We start from the raw sequence: 8255 nt of genomic DNA on the forward strand, positions 1-8255 counted from the left end.
CCTTCCAGCCACTCTTCCCTCAGCCTGTAACATTGCATGGCTTTGTTGAACCTCATGCAATTGGCCTCAGAGCATTGTGCCAACCTGTCCAGGACCCAGTGCAGATCTTTCCTACCTTCAACCAGATTGACACTCCTGCCCAAATTGGTGTCCTCTTCAAACTTACTGGGGATGCACTCAATCCCCTCATCCAGATAACTGATAAAGATATTAAAGAACTGAACCCAACACTGAGCCTGGGAGCCCCACTTGTGACTGGCCACCAACTGGGTTGAACTCCACCACAACTCTTTGGACCTGGCCATCCAGCCAGTTTTTTACCTTGCAAAGTGCGCACCCGTCCAAGCCATGAGCAGCCAGTTTCTTTAAGAGAATGCAGTGGGAAACTACATCACAGGGTTTACTAAAGTTATCTAGTTAGCTATGGCCGTCAGAAATACTTGTACTTGTGGAGACTATCCAGAGCACAATAACCAGGTAACCTTCCAGCCATCACATATCCCCTTCTCTCTGAAACATCTTGAAAGCTGGAGATTCAGAGTGTGCACCACAGTGGCTGGCAGAACCACTGGTGGTTTCACTTCTGTGCATCAGAGATAAGCAGCACCAGAAAACCTGATAAGCAGTTTTAAAAATGTTGTTACTTCCTTCTTGTCTTTCTGTTCACCATTATAAAGAGTCATTTAACAAAGTGTAGTTGTTTGTTTAAATGCAGATTATCTTAACCAAGCAAGTTATCTGAGCAAATACTAGTTCCGTATTTTTAGCACTATGAATGAAAATTATGAAGTGTCATGAAATATTCAGCCAAAAAACAGATGTAGAAAAGCAAGCTGAGCACCAAAAATTACAACACAGATGGTCACGGTAAATAAATTGAAGACACTAGGCTGCAGGGGGGAGAGGCAAAAAGATGCCATGGAGATTTAAAGTAGACAGATGTCAAAATATCTGTGATTATGTGCTTAATTGCACTCTTCCTGATTGCTTGATTCCTAATGTACACTATTAACAAACAATAATCTCCAAAGGACATTATCAAGGTTGCTGGCTTTTAAAATGACCACATCTCAAAGGCTGACACAGTCCATAATGTCACCTTTACAGGGGTAGTAATTTTTTAAGCATTGATTTTCCTGAGGTGATGAAGATTCCTCTGATACTAGAGACATAGCTGCTGTCACACCACATTTGCAGGGTTTTTGCCTCTGTCTTACCAAATATGTGTTATTTTCTCTTGCACTGTTTTGTGCAAATCCAGCTGACAGTGACTGACGGATTAGTCCCAGTGGGCTTTGAATTGTTTGTTCTCTTTCATACAAGAGTGAATTTTGTAGTGCCCAAAATCCAGTATGACAGGAATTTGGCCATTAAATTCAACAGGACCAAGACTTTGTCCATGGTCTGAGTTTGTTCCAGTGTCTGCTGAAATCAGTGGAGGGAGTTGAGCTGATCGGAAGGCAATAAAAAAAAAAAAAATTGAAAAAAAAAAGGGGGGAGGGGAAGGAAGGAAGATGATAATGCTATAGCTCCTTTAATATACATACAGAGCGTATGGGTAATCTATTTGTTGCTATATAACCTGTGTATAACCTGATTATGTTGCTGAGACTTTATTGGAAGTGTTGTGCAAGAAATACTGACTTTATCAGATATATCCCCTTCAGGAGAGATCAGTAGGAAGAAACAAGACAAGGATACCTATGAAACTGCTTTGGGGACTTGAGGCTGGAGGACACAGTAGCAGGAAGATCCTGTGGAGGCAAGAACTGAAAATTCAAAGAAGTCCTGCTGGGATTACACTGTTCGTGTAGTGCCTCCCAAAGAAAGTTGTGCCAACTCTTCCCACTCTGAGGCAGATAGAGGTCTGGAGGATTCCCATATCATTGGTGGGTCTAACAGGTGCTTCTTTTAAACACCTAAGAAAAGATGTGGGGTACAAAATCTCTCTGTCACTACATCCTAAGACCTTAAACCCTACATCCCACAGCTGGGGAAGTGGGATCAGCCCTTTCCCACTGCCAACAACTGCTTACAAATAAAGGTTTCTGAAATCGTGCTGGTCCAGAGGGGAGCACCCTGTGGGCATTTGTATTAAGCCCACATTCCATGGTATATCACACATATCCACGGATTCTTTACCCATTCCTGCACACCAGGCTAAGTGAGTGTGTTGCCTCTACTGCCTCCTGACTCAGTGTGTAAAGCCTGGAGAGCCTGAGTGCTGCGGGGGCGAGGGGAGATTTTAGTTGCTGCTTGTGGGTCACGAACAAGCCATTAAAGGAGGATTGCAAGGGGAGGGTGGAGAAGTGATGAACCTCAGCCTGAGTTCAGTTTTTCAGGTCATATCACATGTGTTCTCTTTAAAATGTGAATTCTTACAGTAAATCTTAAGACAAATGTCTTGAACGTAAATCTTTCAGTTAAATGCCAATTTTCCATAAGATATGTAGCATTACCCACCCACAGACCTGTATTTCTTTCAGCGTGGGAAGCCAGCATTAGAAATTCTAATCCCACAGATGCTGAGATGTCCTCTGAATCTAGAGCCTATGATTTTTTATTTATTTTTTTTTTAATTTAATTTAATTTGAAGCTAACCATTGCTCTTTCCTCACAGCCAGCACCAGGCCATCCCATTCATCCAATACTCAGCATTACACTGAGGCTGTCAGCAACCAAAGACAGTACCTGCCTTAGGGGAGGGAACGTCACTGGGGAAGGTGTTAAATGCAGTGATTTAGCAATAGCACATGTTTTGTCTCTTAAGCTGCAGGTAATCTATGGAAGCAGATGCATCTCGTGAATTGTATTCACAACACAGAGAGAGTCAGTGCAATCTGTCCAGAGCCTCAGGAGTTGTGCTGTCTCACTGTGGCATGGTCCTGCCATGGAAGGTAAACTCCATACCTGCAGCATGAAGCAGCAGATGCAACAGAACATCCAGAGGCTGATAGGCAGCAGCTATTGAGATATATTTGAAATAGCTCAGGCTCAGCCTAGATGAGATCTTCTAATTTGATGCTTATCTGCCACCCTACCCTTCTGTATGAGATATATCCTTTTGAGCCAGCCAGTAAAATGTTCAACATCATAAGTAAAAATATTAATTATGTGACAAGCTAATGCTCATTTCCCTATCATTGCAGCCACTGGATTTCTGTTGTGATTCTAAATGGTTAAGCAAGCTGTATACTAGGAGGAGTAATCTGCTGTAATACTCCGTGGTCTGATGCATGCACCTAGATTGGAGTGTTACTTAAGCTTTAATCCCCAAGAAATCAGTCATTACTCACAGGAGACAAATGGAGGGCTGTTTATAGGATAGTTGCCAGACAACAGCACATCATTTAAAGTCTGTTTGTCCAAAGATTAACTACATTGCAGAGGCTAGCAACTTTTCCAACACCCTGTTTATGGAAAACAAAGTTTAAAATGTTTAGTTTTCCGAAAGAGAAGAGAGTATCCCAGTTATTACTTGGCATTTGCAGTGACACGGGGAAACAGTGAGTGTGGTGCAGGAAGTAGAGGAAGGGGCTCTTGGGGCTTAGTCTGCCGAGAAGAAATGAAGGAGCAGCACAGAGGGAACTATGTACAGGTCCCTGCCACCTCCCTGCACATATAAGATACAATGCATTTCCCCAGCGTTTATATAGTAGTGCCAGGCAGCTGCTTCAAAGCCTTTAATTCACTGGCTCCCTCAGAGAGTGGAAAAAAAATAGTAAAAAATTACAAAAAATGTACCATTATCTTGATCTCTTTTTCCTCCCCTTTTTGCTCTCCACAGAGCTGGAACTACCTTTGCTCCCTTTGGCAAAGAGGGGATAGTAAATGGTGCAGAGCTGGGTTGCATTTATCAAGATCTGTTTAGAAATGCTCACAAACTATCTGCAGTGCTAATGTCTAACTTAACTGATCATTCCTTATTTACTGCAAAGCTGTCACACTTGGTTTTGCTCTTCTTATGGTTTTTTGTTGTCTCTGTGACCACATTGTTTTTTTCCTTCTTTCCAAAAAAAAAGAATCAATGCAAGAATATGAGGGGCAGGGAAGGGAGTTCTATGTGTGGAAGGAGCAGAGGGACAAGAAATCCAACAGAAGCTCAGAAAGCAAGATTTTCCTGATCTGTCCCTCAAATCCTGTTTTCATTTTTTAAGAAACAAGTTTCTGAATTATCCAGTCTTTACAATATATTGCCTCTGTGTTGCTTGGCAACTTTCTGAAATAGTCTTGGCTTTTTGCAGGGAGGGAGCAGTTCAAAGTGTACCTGAGTGCATCAAATTCCAATCCTCTTAAGTTATTTTCTCAAAGCCCGGTCAATGCTCTTTTGCCTCTTAACATATGGCAACAAGACTGACACTTTCCCTTTCCTTTTTGTAAAGTCCACATAAGACCTCGCAGGCACGTGGTGGCTGAAATGCCCTCTTATGACCTCTTCTTCCCCATGAAGAAATCCAGCAAGTTTGCACAGTTGTCCTACATTTTGCACATAATATAAATACTATCCTTCCAGGCCTTATTCTTGCTCACTGACATCTGGGGACATTTGGGTGTGGTGAAAGTGTCCTCCCTCTAATAAGGATTTAAGGATAAGGTCCATTTTGCTGCCAGCTGAAGGCATAGAATCATAGAATCATAGAATGTGTGGGGTTGGAAGGGATCTTTAAAGGTCATCAAGTCCACCACCCCCTGCAGGTCACAGAGACCTTTTTGACTAGATCAGGTTGCTCAGAACCTTCTCAAGCCTGACCTTGAGTGTTTCCAGGGATGGGGCCTCCACCACCTCTCTGGGGAGCGTGTTCCAGGGCTTCACCACCCTCATTGTAAATAACTTCTTCCTAATAATCCAATCTACATCTACCCTGCTCTAGTTTAAGACCATTGCCCCATGTCCTATTGTTACACACCCTTGTTAACAGTCCCTCCCCAGCCCCTTCAGGTACTGGAAGGCTGACATAAGGTCTCGCAGAGCCTTCTCCTCTCCAGGCTGAACAATCTCAGCTCTCTCAGCCTGTCTTTGTAGGAGAGGTGCTCCAGCCCTCTGATCATTTTTGTGGCCCTTCTGTGGACTCGCTCCAACAGGTCCATGTACCTCATGTGTTGAGGGCTCCAGAGCTGGACAGAATACTGCAGGTGGGGTCTGATAAGAGTGGAGTAGAGGGGCAGGATCACCTCCCTGGCCCTGCTGGCCATGCTTCTTTTGATGCAGCCCAGGATGCAATTGGCCCTCTGGGCTGCGAGTGCATATTGTGTGCTCATGTCCCGCTTTTCATCCATTAGTATCCCCAAGTCCCTTCCTTCAGGGCTGCACTCTATCACATCATCTTCCAGCCTGTATTGATAGTGAGGATTACTCCTGCCCAGGTGCAGGACCTTGCACTTGGCCTCGTTGAACCTCATGAGGTTCACACAAGCCCACTTCTCTAGCTTGTCCAGGTCCTTCTGGATAACATCCTGTCCCTTTGGCATGTCAGCCACACTGGTCAGCTTGGTATCATCTTGCAAACTTGCTGAGGGTGCTCTCAATTCCACTGTCTGTAATGTTGATGTTGATATTAAACAGCACTGGTCCCAGTACAGGCCCCTAAGGGCCACCACTTGTCACCCCTCTCCAATTGGTCATCAAGCCTCTGACCACTACCTTCTGGATGTGACAATCCAGCCAATTCCTTATCTACCAAACCATCCACCCATCAAATCCATACCTCTCCAGTTTAGCAAGAAAGATGTTTTGGGGAACTGTGTCAACGGCCTTGCAGAAGTCCAGATAGATGACATCCACTGCTTTTCCCTTGTCCACTGATGTAGTCACTCCATTATAGAAAGCCACTAGGTTGGTCAGGCAGAACTTGCCCTTAGTAAAGCCATGCTGGCTATCTCAAATCACCTCCCTGTCCTCCATGTGCCTTGTCAGAGCTTCTAGGAGGATCTGTTCCATGATCTTCCCAGGCACAGAGGTGAGGCTGACAGGTCGGTAGTTCCCGGGGTCCTCCTTTCTATCCTTTTTAAAAATTGATGTAATGCTTCCCTTATTCCAGTCACCAGGAACTTCACCTGACTACTATGACTTTTCAAATATCATGAAGAGTGGCTTGACAACTACATCATCTCAAACTAGGAAAATATGCTTGTAGAAGCCCTCTTTGTTATTCTTCACATGACCAGCTCCAAGCCTAGCAGGAGAACACCAAGGAGAGACAAGCAAAATGATACTGACCAGCCAATTCCCTGAATGTGCACAGAGCTGCAGAGACCAGGGAGGTTACCTCACCCACCACTGGTGCTAGGGCAACATGAAGCACATGGTGGCCATCCCTGGCAGGTTTTCATCTAATCTGTTCTTAAATTCACAATGGCAGGGATCCTGTGGCCTCCCTTGGCTACTAGCTATACTTCACAAGTTTCACAGTAAAAACATTTTTCTTCATATCTAGCATAAGTTCTCCTCCATGCAAATTAACCTGGTTTGTCCTCATCTTATACCAAGTAGATGGGGAGAATAACTGTTGCAGTAGAATCCCTGTGGCTTGCATTTATCTCATGACCTGCAGTCACCTCTGGGTCTTATTTTGCAGTACTTCTGCCAGTTGTATATTTAAATATGTTATATCACCTTTGTCATTACTGAATTTCATTCTGGGCAACTTCCCCTTGTTAGTCTAGATAATTTTTAACTCAGGCTCTCACTCCATGTTCTTTCAGTCCTTTCTGTCAAGAAGGTCATTGCAAAATGATGTAAACATATCCTCCAGTCAGTCCCCCTGGACACACACACACAAATCTTCAGTAGAGCCAGGCTCATAGCACATCCCTGTGAGACCTTATTTGAAATTATCTCCTACACTGAGATAAAGGAACCAGGGAGAGAGCTCTGAGAGTGGCTTTTCAGCCAGCACTTTTTTGTTACAGTCCTTCCTCTCCACCACAGTGTCCCTAGTGCACCATTAACTTGTGAATTGTTGCAGAAGTCTGTGCAGCTGAGAGCAGGATTTAGCAGGCATGTTACTAAGATTTGGTGCTCTGGCCCATGCTGTTTCAACAGTCGTCAAGATGAAGACTAGCTATTCTTAGCTTGAGGAATGGCTTAATGCACAGCATTACAAGGAAAGCAAAGAAATACATGCCCCAAAGCACTGCCTTTTTGTGAGACAAAGGCAGTCAGGGCCAACTGTAACTCCCAGGCCACCCATTTCAACATATATATACACACAGCCTCTGACCTACATAACAAACATCCTTCCAAGATGAAGCTATAACTTGTTTTCAAGTTCAGAGGGAGATGTGATTCTGGATTATCTGCATGAACTAGAAGAGACAAATGGGAACCAATACGGACTTCATTGAAGATTTCCACCCCATAGATGAACCAGGCAAAGCACAGCCAAGGTACCAGAGCATGTTGTTTCTTTTCTATGATCAGTGTCTTGGATAGGAAATTCAGAACATGCAGGCTCTGATTTTGTGAGAGTACCTCTTTGTGAGGTACTGAGCTCCTTGTGCCCCTTACCTACCAGGAAATCCCAGGAAATGAGGGATTTTGGTACCTTATGCAGGATAATTTGTTGAAATAAACAGACTGGAGCTGCTGTAAAGCTGAGGGCTGGATGATCAGGCAGTTCTGTAAGCAGGAGCAGAGGCAGTCTAGAGATAAAAATGTAGAAGCAAGAAGTTCTTTTCACATGCAAAACCTGTCCACCCCCTTATATCAAGAAAAGACAAGCCATTCCCTCGTGGAAGTTACAAAAGAATACTGAAGATCTCTGTTCAGCATCACATCCAATTAATTCTCTGTAGAAAGACAGTCTCTGTCCCACCAGACTCACTTGGCCTCTCCATGGACTTACAGAGGAAAAAGAGATTTGAAGTGCAGCACCAGGTACCGTTCCTGGTCCAGCCTCTGAGAGGGTCACCGTCTGCACCCCCATTTCCAGTGCTTGTTATCTGGGGTGAAGGGCCACACATGGAGCTGGGCACAGAGACCCAGCCCTGCTCCCGGGCTGGGGCCGTGCCCCCTGGAGAGGATGGAGGTCCTTTGTGGCAGCCAGCACACCAACCTGCACAGCTCCTCCTGTAGCTTTTCCTGTTGGGAGGTGGACACCACAGGTCCGCTTTCCTAGGGTTGGCAGTCTGCTAGTGGTGCCAGTGCTAAACTGACACCAGTTACTTTCTCAACTCATGGCTGACCTGGAAAGGAATGGCTTAAAAAAAGAAAGCCTCCTTTCTTCCCTGAGTATGGATATTGCTGTGCAGTGGTA

This window comes from Chaetura pelagica, unplaced genomic scaffold (assembly GCF_000747805.2).
Source record: "Chaetura pelagica isolate M959 unplaced genomic scaffold, ChaPel_1.0 scaffold161, whole genome shotgun sequence".
NCBI classification, from domain to species: Eukaryota; Metazoa; Chordata; class Aves; order Apodiformes; family Apodidae; genus Chaetura; species Chaetura pelagica.